Below are 17,010 nucleotides of genomic sequence, written 5' to 3' on the forward strand. Positions count from 1 at the left end.
TACTGTTTGGATAATATTTTCCTTTACCATTTTGGCTTTTGTATTATATATATCATATCTGATTTTCCTTCTTTCTACACTTTACTCCATACCTCTCTCTTCTGTCTTTTCGTATCTGACTCTAGTGCTCCCTTTAGTATTTCTTGCAGAGCTGGTCTCCTGGTCACAAATTCTCTCAGTGACTTTTTGTCTATAAATGTTTTAATTTCTCCTTCATTTTTGAAGGACAATTTTGCTGGATATAGGAGTCTTGGTTGGCAGTTTTTCTCTTTTAGTAATTTAAATATATCATCCCACTGTCTTCTAGCTTCCATGGTTTCTGCTGAGAAATCTACACATAGTCTTATTGGGTTTCCCTTGTATGTGACAGATTGTTTTTCTCTTGCTGCTTTCAAGATCCTCTCTTTCTCTTTGAGCTCTGACATTCTAACTAGTAAGTGTCTTGGGGAACGCCTATTTGGGTCTATTCTCTTTGGGGTGCGCTGCACTTCTTGGATCTGCAAATTTAGGTCTTTCATAAGAGTTGGGAAATTTTCAGTGATAATTTCTTCCATTAGTTTTTCTCCTCCTTTTCCCTTCTCTTCTCCTTCTGGGACACCCACAACACGTATATTTGTGCGCTTCATATTGTCATTCAGTTCCCTGATCCCCTGCTCAAGTTTTTCCATTCTTTTCCCTATAGTTTCTGTTTCTTTTTGGAATTCAGATGTTCCATCCTCCAGTTCACTAATTGTAGCTTCTGTCTCTTTAGATCTACCATTGTAGGTATCCATTGTTTTTTCCATTTTTTCTTCTTTGTCCTTCACTCCCATAAGTTCTGTGATTTGTTTTCTCAGATTTTCTATTTCTTCTTTTTGTTCAGCCCATGTCTTCTTCATGTCCTCCCTCAATTTATTGATTTGGTTTTTGAAGAGTTTTTCCATTTCTGTTCGTATATTCAGCATTAGTTGTCTCAGCTCCTGTATCTCATTTGAACTATTGGTTTGTTCCTTTGACTGGGCCATATCTTCAATTTTCCGAGCGTCATCCATTATTTTCTGCTGGTGTCTGGGCATTTGATCAGATTTCCCTGGTTGTGGGACCCAGCTGGTTGAAAGGTTTTTCTGTGAAATCTCTGGGCTCTGTTTTTCTTTTCCTGCCCAGTAGGTGGCGCTCGTGGCGCTCGTCTGTCTGCACGGCAGTCGGCCCGGGAAACCGCGCGTGGAGGCGGGGGTCGCTGGCCCCGCGGCTTGGGAGAGTGCGGGTCCTAATTGCCCAGCTGGCCCGAAACGCCAAGCGTGACGGGAGGGCCCTGCTATCCAACGTTCCCAGTCAGACCAGGGAGCCACGTGCGTGGAGGGGACCCCATTCGCCAGCCGCCCCGGCCGGGAAAACATGCGCCCCTCGGGTATCTCACCGCAGCAGATTCTCTCTGCCCGTTCAGCTGTTCCAGAATGGGGTATGCTGTCTTTTTGGTCTCTGTCGTGACTCCGGGAGCTGTTTCGTATTGTTTCTGTTTCTTTAGTTGCTTTTCTGGAGGAGGAACTAAGACCCGCGCGTCTTACTAAGCCGCCATCTTCTCCGGAAGTCAACAAAGTAATCTTGACATTCTGTCACTCAAGCGTTTAAAAACCTTTCTTTTATTTTTTCCAGCATGTTCTCGGTGGAACCAGCGGAGGAAGGGAAGGAGACTCCAGGTAGGACAGACAGACATCACCCAGGCATGCAGAAACCTTCTCCAGAATTTTCCACTGGAAGCCTTTTAAGGAGGATTCAGAAGAGACGGGCTCTTCCTGTTTCGGCTGGTGAGCCTCTCCTGTGGAATTCGTTCAGACCCTCCATCAGAATCATCGGCTTCAAAGCCTGCCCTGCGGATTTCGGACTTGGCATTCCTGCAGTCACGTGAGACACTTCTATAAATTTTATATTTGCAAGTGCTCCCTGTTGATTCTGTTTCTCTAGAGAACCCTAACTAATACAGCCCCCTAAGGCAGGTCTGCACCCTCCTCCTCCACCACCAGGGTGTCCACTCAAGCTCCTCGCCAAACCTGATCCCACAATTTCTCTGCTTACACCTAGCTTCCCCAGTGGACCAAACCCTTCATGGCCAGCACCTTCTTCTCTCCATTCTGTAGCCCTAGTACTTGGCACCAGGCAGGTTCCTCGGAGGTGCTGAGGAAGTACTTGTTGGATGACCTTGAACTTGCAAAAAGTTGACCTGTTGTCCATTGTGAAGATGCACGATTGTTATTGTTCGGTGTGATCAGGAGGCATAGAAGGAGAATTCTCACCAGGGTGAAGGCAATTACCATTCCTTCGACTCCTACATAAGGTTGGCTCTTTTAGTCCTTCTCATTTTGCCAGCATGTGTCATCAGGGTTTTAAATCAGTAAGTTCCCCTAGAACCAATTCACTGGGTGGAGAGGTGGATTCTGCCATTTTTTTAAAACATTCTTTTTTATTGTGAAATATAGCATATATATTAAAAAGCAAAAAATTTCAAAGTACATTTTAACAAGTAGTTTTAGAATAGATTTCAAAGTTTGATATGGGTTACAGTTCCACAATTCCAGCTTTTCCTTCTAGCTGCTCCAAGACACTGAAGACTAAAAAGAAATATCAATATAATGATTCAGTGTCACACTCATTTGTTTAATCTTAACTTCTCTGTTATAACTCCTCCTTTTCCTTGGATCCTTCTCCCAATTCTTAGGGACGTTTGGATTATGCCCATTCTAACTTTTTTCATGTTGAAAAGGGATGTCAACAATATGGGATAGGGAGCTGAAACTCGTTGATGTTCTTGGAAAGACTGGTATCTCTGGGTTTCAGGACCTATCTGGCCTAGGAACCATATGAAGGTTTTAGGTTTCTGAAAAGTAAACTTCGTGTGTGCACCTTTTGTAGGATCTCAGAACTGTACTGTTAACAGGAATGCTGTTGTTTGGGGTTTGGCAGATCTTGGCAATTGGCAAAATCTAGCTGAAACTTGCATTAAAGTAGCCTCCCAAATCTATTTGAACTCTCTTAACCACCGATTTTCTTACACTTCTTTTCCCCTTTTGGTCAGGAAGGCATTGTCAATCCCACAGTGCCAGGGCCAGACTCATCCCTGGGAGTCACATCCCATGTTGTCAGGGAGACTTACACCCCTGGATGTCATGTAGCGGGGGAAGGTAATAATTTTACTTCAGAGTTGGACTTAGAGAGAGAGAAGCCATATCTGGGCAATAAAAGAGGTTCTCTGGAAGTAACTCTCAGGCATAATTTATAGGTAGGCTTAGCTTCTCTGCTACAGAAATAATTTCCCTAAGAGCAAGCCTCAAAATCAAGGGCTTGGCCTATTAACTTGAGAGTCCCTAGTGTTTGAGAGAGTATCAGGGGTTTCCCAAGTGGGAAAGTTTAATAGTTTCATATTTTTTCTCCCATCCCTCAAGGGACTTTGCCAATACTTTTTCATTATCTGCCCAACTTACTCTGGGATGTAATGTAATAGGTATTACATTTAGCTATACATAATTACAAGCCCTCATTACCATTCTGAACTCCATGTATTTCGGTTGTTTAATGAACTATCCAGACAGGTTAGTTAGATTATGTGCTACAGAAACTTTAGGTTTTAGACAAAATAAATCTCACTTCCTTTGGTCTCATGCAGTAGGTGAAATTCTAAAATACAGACACTGTCATCCTTTATCCTATATTCTGATTTACCTTAGACCCAACCACATTGGCTTCCTTCTTACCTCTAATTGAAGCGTGATCTCTTTTTTGGTTACTTTAACAGTTGTATATAGCAGTGTTGACTTTCAGAGCTGCGGAACTCCAATTCTGGGTCTCAAGGGCCACACAGGTACCCAAAGTTCCCAGGAAATTTTCAGGTTATGTATAGATAGTGCAGCATCTCAGAATCTAGAAATAACATTTAAAACTCAGTTCACTGTTTTTTAACTGAGCCCCTACTAAGAAGGCAAAACACAAGGAAAGGTATATTATAAAAGTTGATCTCTATGCCATTTATTCAGCACCTCCAAAATATAAGGCATTGTCCTAAGCCTTACTTCAACCCAGTGAAGGTGCAGGAGGGGAGGGTGAATCCTTTTACAGAAGAGGATGGAGAGGGCAACCGATCTATCCAAAGCCACAGAGTAAGAGGCAGACCCAGGGCCTGGGTCCCCCTCCCTATTGAGATAAGTTACTGCATGTGGCCGCCTACAATGGCTGGGATAGAAGGGGACCTCCGGTGCAGAGTGATCAAAGTGGTCTTAAAGGGGCAGACAAAATGATCCTCTGTAAAAGCACCCCTGCCTCAGAGGGTCATGGCTACAAAACAATATAAACCTCCAGGAGTTACCAAAAAAAATCTCAGCCACTATCAAAGAGTTGGAGCAGGTGGGGATGATGATACCACCCACAGCACTATCGATAGTCCTGTACAGCCAGAAGGAAGCTTGATGGAATGACGTATATGACAGTAGATTATTGGGTGTTAAAGTAACACCACCATTATATGCCAAGCATCCCAAACATTGCTGGGTTATTATAAGAGATTAGTACCCAACTGCATCAATATTATTTTGTATTGGATCTTGCTATTGCTTTTTTTTTTTTTTTTCAGTATCTCCCTAGAAAAATCAAGCCAGCCTGCATTCACCTTCATTAGGGAGGCCATCAATGAACTTTTATTGTTCTTCCCGAAGGCTGTGTACATAGTCTGACCATCTGCCAGGGCTTGTGGCAAAGGATTTGGCCAAATGGAAAAGTCCCACAAGTGTCATTCTTTTTTTTTTTTGGCATGGGCAGGCACTGGGAATGGAACCTGGGTCCTCCGGCATTGCACCGCAAGTGTCATTCTATTTCACTATATTGATAATGTCATGTTAACCATAATTCTCTCCCAGAATTAAAAGAAGGCTCAGGCTCATTATTATCTCACCTTGGCAGTTGGGATTGGACAGTCAATTGCAACAACTACAAGGCCCTGGCTGCTCTGTCAAATTCTTGGACAAAAACTATACCTTCTGTTTAATTGGAAAGGTACATCGTTTTCCCAGGCCACAGATGTCAAAACAACTAATGGCTTTCTTGGGATTGTTGGGGTATTGGAAACCTTTTGTTCCTCACTTAATGTGAACAATCCTCACCAAATGTTAAATGTTTGTAAGGAAAGGTCATCCCTGGGAATGGGATACCTCCCAATAGGCTGCTTTTGAAAAGGCAAGAAGGGCAAAAGCATGGTGTGCCAGTTCGAAAGGATTTATGTACCCTAGAAAAGCCATGTTTTAATCCCAATCAGTCATGTGGGAGCAACCATTTCTACTAATCCCTATTCAGTAATGTAGGTTGGACACTTGATTATGTTATTTCCATGAAGATGTGACTCATCCATCACAGGTGGGTCTTGATTACTTTACTGGAGTCCTTTAATAAAGGAAGCATTTTGAAGAAAGCCTGAGAATGATGAGAGCAGCAGAGACATGAGAACTACAGAGTCTACCAGCCAGTGACCTTTGGAGATGAAGGAGAAGCTTCATGAAGCAAGTGGCCTGGAGACTAAACTATAAGATGTCGCCATGTTTGCATGTGCCTTTCCAGTTGAGAGAGAAACCCTGAACTTCATCGGCCTTCTTGAACCAAGGTATCTTTCCCTGGATGCCTTAATTTGAACATTTTTATAGACGTGTTTTAATTAGGACATTTTCTCGGCCTTAGAATTGCAAACAAACACCTTATTAAATTCCCATTTTTTAAAGCCATTCTGTTTCTGGTATATTGCATTCTGGCAGCTAGCGAAGTAGAACGGTGTTTTAGTTTGCAAATTGCCGGAATGCCAATACCAGAACTGGAATGGCAATTAAAGCCAGGTTCTGGCTTGCTTAAGATCTTCTGGCGATGTCTGTTGGGCCCCAAGCATCTCCAGACATCTGTGTCTCTGTTCTCCAAGTTTTGGCATCTGTGTCAGCGCTCTCTCTGTTGGCTCTGTGGCTTCTGTCATTTCTGGCTCTCTCCAAAATGTTTCTTTTTTTGAAGGATTCCAGGAAACTAATCGTGACTCACCTGGAATGGGTGGAGTCATATGTCCATCTAGACAAAGGGTCATACCCACAATTGGGTGTGTCACATCTCCGTGAAGAGAATATAATCAAGCAGGATTAAAAGAAATGGCTGCTTCCACAAGATTGAATCAGGATTAAAATATGGCTTTTCTGGGGTACATAATACTTTCAAACCAGCACACACAGGCACAAGTACTAGGGGACATAGATCCAGACCTGTCCTGTGACTTGGACGTAGCCAGCACTGATATTGGCTTTGGGTGAGGTCTATGGCAGAGGCTACATTCTAAATGAATGCTCCTTGATTTTTGGTTACAATTATGGAAAGGGGAAAAACTGAGATTCAGCCCCCTCGAAAAGCAATTGTGTGCTGCATATAATGCCTATTGCAAGTGGAGGGACTGGTCAAAGATGCCCAATCACCTTGAAAATGGCCATTCATGGGTGTATAATCAACATGGCTTCTAAGCCACACTCTGGCAGTGCCTAGCTGAGCACACTAACCAAATTGGAAAGCCTACCTGCTATAGCACATTTTCAATACCAGCCCTCTGAGTGCAGAAATGCACAAGATTCTTGGATCAGTGTCCGATATAGAAGATTTAAGAACTAAAATCACTGCACCTGAAAAAGATGTTGAAATGCCCACTATGGAAGGCAGAGGTACCATTCCTGAGTCTGCTTGGAACACTGATGGATCTGCTAGCGGGCAGTCTCCCACATGGACAGCTGTGGCAGTACAACCCAGTATTGACACTATATGGTGGAAGACTGGCTCTATGCAAAGCAGTATTGATAGAAATAATGCATGAACCAGGAGATGTACTAACTATCTATATGAACAGCTGAGCTGTTTACAAAGGCCTCATGACCTGGGTGGCAACCTGGAAGCAGGAATAATGGACAGTCATAGGTCAACCCCTCTGGGGACCAGAATTGTGGAAAGACATCTGGAACACCTGCCAATAATGAAAGGCAACTGTCTATCATGTCCCTGCCCAGACTCCCAACATGTTACCAGGGAATGTGGAAGCAGATGTACTCACACGGTTTTGGAGTAGCACAGCTGAAACCAGGGAAGCAGAAGAATTGCTTCATCGGAAGAGCAGATATTAAGGGTATCAAACCCTGCGGTGTCTGGCCCAGCAGTTCAAGCTGCCAATCATGCACCAGCATCTAGTGATATCACTAGAGGCCATGTGGGCTACCACACTAGATGGTGCATATAAGCCACTCAGAAATCCTGGTGACCTGGTGGCAAGTGAACTGCATCAGTTCCCTTCTCCCCTTGGAGGGAGTGAGGAATGCTTTCACTGCTGTGGATGTGGCTACAGCATTGTTGTTAGCGTTTCTGGTGGGGAAGGTGAACCAACAGGCCACTGTCCGATGCCTGGAGAAAGTGAGTGCTCTGTATCAAGGGCCTACACAAATACAGAGTGATTGGGGTACTCCTTTCTCTGGTCAGATAACCCAATCCTGGGCCATGGGTCAGGACATCATGTGGATATTTCATCTATCTTGTAATCCCATGGGTGCAGGCCTGATTAAAAGAATGAATGGCTTCTTAAAGAAACAGTTGAAAGATGATGAAAAATATCAGGCCTTAACTCACTTGAATGCAACAGTGTTGGGCTGCTATATTTGCCACCATTGAAATGCTAACAGCAGGACCCATGCAGGCCCCGAAAATACAAATTAAAGAGCCAGCACTTTGTAGCCTGAAAAGGGGAAATGATAATAATGTGTTGTTGCCTGTGCCTCAGACTCTTAAGCCCGTGGGGAATAGGAGTCACCCAAAATATTGTAATCCAACCATCAATTATACAAAAATATTTGTTAAAATTTTTATCACTGGGCAGCAGCAATGGACACAAGATGGCGATGGTGGTCATAGCTCGGAGTAGAAAATAACAGCACAGAAAGGTCAAGTCACTCCAAAACTCTCACCTGTGTGTTAAAAGCTCAACTTTCCAGCAGATTACCATGCTCCAACTTTTGCAATGAAAAGGTTTTGAGAGACGGAGGGAACTCCTGGACCACCTCTTCCCCTCAAGCCTGCCTCTGCCCTCCTGCAGTAGCCTGTTGGACAGCATCTAGACCAGGTCCTCCCCATGTAATGGCCCTTCATACCCTAGAACTGCTGTCCTGGTCGTTTTATGCCCTTTCTCAAGTTATTCCATAGTGGAGGAATTAGTTCTGCCTTCCATTCTGCCATCTTTCTGGAAGTCCTAATAAAATATTTTTAAAAAAATTTTTTATCACGAATCCAGGGCTTCCTATTCCCATGGGAACCTTATGTATGCCTATGTGGACCCTTCTTATGCCTACATTAACAAGTGATGTAACAGTAGAGAACTCTCAAGATTTCTAGGGGGAGAATGTCTGGTGTTTAAAAACTCCCCATCATGTTCCTCTGCCTGGTACCTTGTTGTCAACCAATGGAAGTGAAGCGTGTATATTGTTGGATCAGCAGGAGTTATCCCTTATTGTTCCCCATAAATGCCTTCCCATCACCCATAGCACCCTAGCAAACACCTTCCTACAGTGGGCTTCAGTGGTAACTCATGCCCACAATCGAACCCACTGTTGGATTTGCCATGGACTTGCCATCTTCACATGCTATGTCTGAAATGGACTGAAGAGAATACCCTGCTGGCCTGGCAGCATTCAGTGCATCAAAACATCTGGAAAAGAATCTTCTCATTTAAGGCTGAAATCAAACTACCATCCTATATTGAAATCAGGGCTTACATCTTCTCCTTTGTACGGAAACAGGTGAACAGGCCCCATTCTGTATTGGGATGTGCTGTATATGATGGCTTAGAGTGGCTATAAGGCAGAACTGTAACAGTAGACCACGTTGCTCCCCTGTCTGTATGGAACAACTTTTTGGAATTCATGATGTGGGGTTGCTATCCCCCTGAACTGTGTAATTTTACTGTTATGCTCTACAACTAGAGAGGTCATTGTATGTGGGGACAGCCCTATGTCCCTACTACCTTATATGACTTTTTACCCCATATTCTTAGTAATTGGGAAATGGTTAAATCTAGATATAGAATAAAATGCATTCTCTGGTGGTTTTATCCTTTAGCCATTCTTGTACCAGGTGGAGCTATAATAGTTACTGAAAAACATGACAGTTTTAGCCACTCACACTGCCCAAGCCCTTAATGATTCCAAAATGAGCTGTATCCTTGCCAAATGAAGAAACTAAACAACTTAGAAAAGTAGTTTTACAAAACAGAATGGCCTTAGATATCCTCACTGTAGCACAAGGCAGCATCTGTGCCTTAATTAATGAGCAGTTTTGCATATATATTTCTGATCTTTCATATAATGTTTCACAAGTTTTGAGTCATACATAATATTGATCAATTATCAGTATAGACCTCTTGTCTAAATGGTTTACTTCCCTTTCTTGGCCATGGCAGCATCTCTTTGTAGGGTTATCTCTAGGTGGGGGACTCCTGGTGCTCTGCTGTCTCTTACACTGTTATCGTGGAATATGGATGCAATGTCTGTCCCCTGCACAGTCTGCTGCATGGGGTGTGGATTGTAGAGACCCAGGGCTGGGTTCCCCCTCCATATTGAGAATAAGTTACAGTACGTAGCCTCTTACATTGACCAAGACAGAAGTTAAAGGTCATCAGTCCTCCTCAGGGGGAGGGAAAGAATGTACAGTATCATAAACAAAGCAATTAAAACTCCCCTCCCTTGCTCACTGTTGATAACCCTCCAGACCCCCGTGTCTGCTGAAAATCTGTTCTCACACTGTTTGGAATGCCTTTGTCCTAAATCCTTATAAACTGTCCCTTGCACTCCCTGCCCTTTTGCAGAGAGCACTGACATCCATTTTCTGGATGGCCACTTGGAAAGATCTTCTGTTCATAAATCCCAATCAAATCCATGCCTAATTCTCTGCCTAGTATGCTCTTTGGTCTTAGGGCTGCGTTGACCCGAGGTCTTCAAGAGCTGGGTAAAACAAGGCAGAGCTGAAATTTCAAAGCTGAAGTCAGGTCTGGCTTGATGCCAATGCCTCAAATCCTGTGCCCATGCTTTTCAAAATGTGGTCCCCAGACCAGCAGCAGCAGCATTATTTGGGCCCTTGTCAGCAATGTAAATTATCAGGCCAAGACTACGGAATCTGGAATTGTGGCAGTTGGGCACAGCAGTCTGTGTTTTGCACAGTCAAGGATAAGAACTGCTGACCTTCAGGTACCCGCAGTCAGATGGGGACGAATCCAAAGCAGTACAAACACAAATAGTTCCAGTCAAGACAGGCTCTACAGCAGTGCCAGAGAAGGGAGAGTTGGCTTGGGGGTCTGAAAAGGACATTTAAACTTCAAAGATCATAAATAGAAGAAAAGGCCTTTCAGGCAGAGCAGACCTGTCGAGGTGGTCATAAAGGGCCTGTTTATAAAATGGGGTGAGCTCCTAGGTGCGTGGATGGCTCAGTGATACAATGCTTGCCTTCCATGCTGAAGACCTGGGTTCGATTCCTGGACCATGCACCCAGAAAAAAAGGAGGTGAACCCCAGCCTCATGAGATAAAGAGTCAGTTTTAAAGGACCTACCCTGACAGGCTGAGAGGTCTGGCCTTTATCCTGGAGACAATGGGAACCAGGGTAGTTTTTTGTTTGTTTGCTTACAGACAAGTATTCCCCCTTCCTTCCTCCCCTCATTTCCTGGTAACCTTTATCTACTTCCTAGCTCTATGAAATTGCCGTTTCTAGTAATCTCTTACAAATGATATTATACAACATTTATCTATATGTGCCTCGCTTATTTCAGAGAATAATGTTTTCAATGTTCTTCCATGTTGCAGCAAGTCTCATGACTTCATTCTTTCTTATGGACAGACAATATTCCATTGTGTGTAAGTACTATATTTTTCTATTCATTTGTTGATAGTAACATGGATTGTTTCCACCTTTTGGTTATTATGAATAATGCAGCCATAAATATTTGTGTATAGTGTCTGCCTAAGACCTGTTTTTACTTTCTTTGGGTATATGCCTACAAATGAAATTGCCAGATCATATGGTAATTCTATATTTAATTTTTTGAGGAATTTCCATATTGCTTTCCACAGTGACTGCACCATTTTACATTCCCACCAATAATGCACTAGAGTTGCAATTTCTCCATGTCCTCTCTTACATTTTCCAATTTTTAAATAACAGCCATCCTTGTGGATATGAACTGGTATCTCACTGTGTTTTGATTTGCATTTCCCTAATGACTAATGATGTTGAGTATCTTTTCATATGCTTGTTAGCCATTTTTATATTTTCAGAGAAATATTTATTCAAGTCCTTTGCCTATTTTTAACTGGGTTGTTTGTTTTATGGTTATTGAGTTAAAAAAGTTATTTATATATTCTGGATATTAAGCGTTTATCCAATCCATGGTTTGCAACTATTTTCTCCAATTCTGTAAGTCGTCTTTTCATTTTCTTGATCATTTCCTTTGATATACAAAAGTTTTTAATTTTGATTAAGTACCATTTATCTACTGTTTCTTTTTTTTGCTTGTGCTTTTGGTGTCATATCTAAGATTCCATTGCTGAATTCCAGGTCATGAAGATTTGTCCCTACATTATTTTCTCAGAGTTTTATAATTTTAGCTTTTATATTTAAGCTCTTCATCCATTTGAGTTTATTTTTTTTACATGGTGCAAGGTAGGGTTTTAACTTCATTCTTTTACATATGGTATCCTGTTTACTGAACACCAATTGTTAAAGAGACTATTCTTTCCCCACTGCGTAGACTTAGCACCCCTGTCAAAAATCAATTGGCCTGTAAGCCACTGATTGTATAATATGGTTGGGCTGTATGTGTGTGGATATTTCTTAATAAAAATTTTTTTAAAAATTGGCCACCAGGTGCATGGGTAGTTCAGTGGTAGAATGCTCACCTTCCATGCAGGAGACCCAGGTTCGATTCCCAGACCATGCACCCACCCACCCACCCCCCAAAAAACAACTATTGGCCATAGATGTATGGGTCTATTTTTGGACTTTCAATTCTATTGCATTGGTTTATTTGTCTGTTTTAATTACTATAGCTTTGTAGTACAATTCTGCCTCTGCCAATCACTGTCATATGACTTTGAGCATCAGTAAAATGGGGATGATAGCACCTACTTAATTCAGCAAACATTATTGCATGCCTACCATGTACATATGAGGATAATAACTAGCACTTATTAAATTAAAAATAGCATGTGGCAGGCAGTATTGCCAAGCCCTTTACATCCATCACTTCATTAATCCTTTCTGTATCCCTATGAGGAAGTGTTTTGGTTTGCTAAAGCTGCTGGAACACAATATACCAGAAATGGAATGTTTTTTTAAAAGGGAATTTATTAAGTTGCAAGTTTACAGTTCTAAAGACAGAAAAATGCCCAAACTAAGGCATCCAGTAAAAGATACATTAACTCAAGAAAGGGCTGGCAATTCAGGGTTTCTCTCTCGGCTGGGAAGGCACCTGGCGACATCTGCTAACTTTCTCTCCCAGCTTCTTCAAATGGCTTTCCAGGGGGTATTTTCTTTCTGTATCTCCACATGTCTCTGGCTGCATGGGCTCTAAAGCTTTTTCCAAAATGTTTTCCTCTTAAAGAACTCTAGTAACTGACCCCACCTTGAATGGGTGGAGACATGTCTCCACGGAAACCACCTAATCAAAAGGTCCCACCCAAAGTTGGGTGGATTACATCTCCATGGAAACAACTTAAGAAAAAAATCCCACCCAACAATATTGAATGAGGATTAAAGAATATGGTTCTTCTGGGATACACAACAGTTACAAACCAGCATAGAGATGTACCATTATTCCCTCATTTTACAGATGAAGAGACTGAGGCCTACAGATATTAAGCTATTTACCCAAGATGGATGGCAAAGACAGGATTTCCTGAAGCAGTCTGAGTCAAGAGCCTGGGCACAGAATCATGCTAATCTCCTGGTTTCCCACACAGACATAATCAGGATTAACAAGCCCCTGCTCACACAAAACTAACATTCTAATGGAAGGCGCAAACAAGAAACAATATATAAATAAGAAAAGCCTGCATTATTCTTCCTGCTTCTTTGTCTGGCTAGCTCCTGTTCATCCTTCATGACTCAGATGTCATCACTACCACCAGGAAGTCTTCCCTGATGCTCTGAGATGTTTTTGTGCTCCCTTCTACAGGCCCCTGTGCTCCTTACTATGCTTTACTTTGTTTCCTTGTTTTTCCTTCATTCCCCAGGTGTGTGGTTGTGTGCATATACATATTAGAGGGTGCATTACAGAGGAAAGAAATAAAGTAGGGTAAGTATGTTGTGGAGTGTGGAGGAGAAGCAGATGACTGCGATTTAAAATAGGGTCATAAGGATGAGCCTCATTGAGATGGTAATATTTGAGCTAAGACTTGAAAAATAAGTGAACGAGTTGGCCATGTGGCTATCTGGAAGAGCATTCTAGACAGGGAGAGCAGCCCGTAGCAAAGGTCCTGAAACAGAAATGTGCCTGGTATATTCAAGGAACAATAAGGAAGTCAGTGTGACTACAGCGAGGAAAGTGAGAAAGTGGAAAGTGAGGTGGAAAGTGAGAGGAGATGATGAAGTCCAAGGGAGACAGGTTTATACAGAGCTTTGCAGGCCATGCAAAGACTTTAGTTTTGAGTCTGGGTGAAATGAGGAGCCATTAGAGGGTTTTGAGGAGTGAAATGACATGATTGCTTTATTTTTTAAACTTTGTTTTATTGTGATAAAATATACCTAACATAAAAGTAATTTTAACCATTTTTACGTGAACAGTTCTTGTGACATCAAGTACATTTACAAAATTGTGTAACTTTCACCACTATTTCCAGAACATTTTCATCATCTCGAGCAGAAACTCATACCCATTAAATAATAACTCCCCTTCTTCTCTTTCCCCCACCCCTGGTAACCATTATTGCTTTCTTTCTCTATGAATTTGCTTATTCTAAGAATTTTGCATCTGGCTTATTTCACTTGTGTCTTTATTTTTTTCCCACTTGTGTCCTTTTGTGTCTATCTTATTTCATTCAACATGATGTCTTCAAGTTTCACCCATGTTGTAGCATGTACCAGCACTTCATTTCTTGCTATGGTTGAATAATATTCCATTGGATGGGTACACCACATTTTATTTATCCATGTGACTGTTGATGGTCAATTGGGTTGTTTTCTTCCTTTGGTTTGCCTTATATTTGTAAAGGATCACTCACTGCTGTGTTGAAAATAGATTGTAGGGGAGCAAGGGTAGAAGCAAGGAGACCCACTGGAAGGTGTCTTCAGTAATCTAGGCAAGAGATGATGGTGGCTTGGATGAGGCTGGTAGCAGTGGAGTGATGAGAAATGGTGGATTCCAGATATATTTTGGAGGTAGAGTCAACAGATTTCCTGGCGTGGGATGTGAGAGAAAGAGTCAAGAATGTTGGCCTGAATAACTGGAAAGGCAGAGTTGCCATCAACTGAGATGGAGAAGATAGGGACAAGGATGGGTGGGGGCAAGAAGTTTGGGAAGGGAATCAGGAGTTCAGCTTTAGACCCAGTGAGCTCAACATGCCCTATTAGACTTCCCGGTGGAAATAGTAAGGAGACAATCATATATAGTAGTCTGGAGTTCAAGAGACAGGTCCAGGCTGGAGTTATAAATTTGGGAGTCATTGGTATCTAGTAATATAAAACCAAGGGGCTGAATGAGATCGCCAAGGGAGTGTACATAGAGAGAGAAGAGGAGGACCAAGAACTGGGGTCCTCGGTGTTAGGAAATCAGAAATAACAGGAGAAGCCAACATAGGACACTGAGAAAGAGCCTCAAATCAAGACACTGAGAAAGAGCCTCAAGACTCCTCAAGTGGGAGTCAAGGCAGCGTGGGGTCCTTGAGGCCAAAGGAAGAGAGTGTAGCTGGGAGTTGGGTATGATGAAGCACATCAGGTGCTGCTGGGAGGCCATGTAAGATGAAGACTGAGCACTGACGTTGGGTTCAGCTATGTGGAGGTCACTGGGGACCTTAGTGAGAGCAGTTGCAGTGGAGAATGGGAGCAAAAGCCTCATGAGAGATGGGTTAAGAGAATATGGGAGGGGGAGCCAGGTTCTCCTGCCTTCACTGCCACCACCACTGACCGGGGACCCCCTCGCCAGGCCCAGACCCAGTAACCATGACGAACGTGTTCTCTTGGATGGGATTCTGGTGTTTGTATTGCTCTTTGTTTACACCTGTGCTTACTTCAGGGCGGTATCTAGTCTCAAAGCCTGACTCCCATCAGAGAAGAAAGGTGTTTAGGGTACGTTTTACAAAGCTGCTGTGGCAATCACCTGCATTGTAATGGCCTCCTTACGTCCCGTTTATAACATGAATTCCAAAGCATCCAGATCATCAACTGCCAACCAAGGTGGGGGTCAGGAACCTGTCAGAGGCCTGGAGCCAGTGTGGGGGAGTTCGGCTAAAATCATCAAAGTCCCCAGGATGACACCACAGCATCTGCCTTTGCTGCCTTCGGGGAAAACTCCTCATGGTCACAAATATTGTTTATGTGTCAGGGGAATCCAGAAAGCCAACTTCCTTTGTTCTGTGTGTAAATCAGTCCTCTGCAGAGTGCTGTAATGTCCACATAGATTATACCCTTAGGTGATAAGAGTCCATACTTCTGCTTAAAGACCTGTCACCTATTTTCTTCAGCCCCTAAATCAGGATATTTCTAAACAGAGGCTTATTAGGGAAGGACATGGCTGTGTTCAGACCTCTTAGAAGGAGATAATTTTCAAGACTCTGACATTTTCCCCCTGTTTGAGTTGGATTTGGTAAATTAGTGGGGGTGAGGGGAGAAGTGTGAGTAGGAAACAGGAGTTATGCAATGCCAAGAAATTGTTTGGCTTTGAAATTTTATCTTTCAAATACCCATCTGGAAACATAAGAGAGAGACATGGCCCTCCCTCTTTGCAGAAAGGGAACAGATAAAATAGCTGTGCTGTGTGACTATAACTCAAGAATTTTGCAAAAAGAATCTGGCCTTATATAAAATTTGGAAAGTTATAATCTCTCTGTGATAAGACTAGAAAACAGTGACTTAGGCAAGAAAAAATTTCTGTTCACCATTATCCCCAAACGGAGACTTCACATGATCCACAGGTATATGGAGAATGACTCAACTGTGCTATTTTCCTAAAGCCTTTTTATATTTTCTAAATTACTTTATGCTAAATACTGTTACTCATACAGTTTTATTTAAGAGAAAGCAGTGAATAAATAATTGTTTAATATATTTGCAATTAGGGCAGAAGAAAGAAATAAATCTACTATATTAATTTATGTACTAGTAAAGCCATCTATTATAAGAACTATTTATGATATTAGATAGAACTTTTGTCATGTTATCCAAGATACAAACTTTTTCTTTGGTTAAATACGGGTTCTTGTGGTGATTTTTAGTTGATTATTTGTTTTCCTAGCTGCGCTCTTTTTTTTTTCTTTTTTTAATTAATTTTTAAATTTTTAAAAAAATATAACAAACTAACAAAACATTCTTAACTTATGATCATTCCATTCTACATATATACTCAGTAATTCACAATATCATCACATATTGCATATTCATCATCATGACCATTTCTTAGAACATTTGCATTAATTCAGAAAAAGAAATAAAAAGATAACAGAAAAAAACTCATACATACCATACCCCTTATCCTTCCCTTTCATTGATCCCTAGCATTTCAATCTAAATTTATTTGAACATTTGCTCCCCCATTATTTATTTTTATTCCATATGTTTTACTCATCTGTTAAGAAGGTAGATAAAAGGAGCATCAGACACAAGGTTTTCACAATCACACAGTCACATTGTGAGAGCTATATCATTATACAGTCATCTTCAAGAAACATGGCTACTGGAACACACTAGCTGTGCTCTTTTGAAGCTCTTATGTACCTCAGAAAAGCCGTATCTTTTTCCTG

The 17,010-nt window shown here is 41.9% G+C and overlaps 1 pseudogene; it reads left to right on the top strand.

Moving 5' to 3' along the window:
* The first annotated feature begins 15,214 nt into the window (after positions 1-15,214).
* LOC143658551 (protein kish-B pseudogene) lies at positions 15,215-15,742 on the top strand (annotated as a pseudogene).
* Positions 15,743-17,010: the final 1,268 nt, after the last annotated feature.

This window comes from Tamandua tetradactyla, chromosome 2 (assembly GCF_023851605.1).
Source record: "Tamandua tetradactyla isolate mTamTet1 chromosome 2, mTamTet1.pri, whole genome shotgun sequence".
Lineage (NCBI taxonomy): Eukaryota > Metazoa > Chordata > Mammalia > Pilosa > Myrmecophagidae > Tamandua > Tamandua tetradactyla.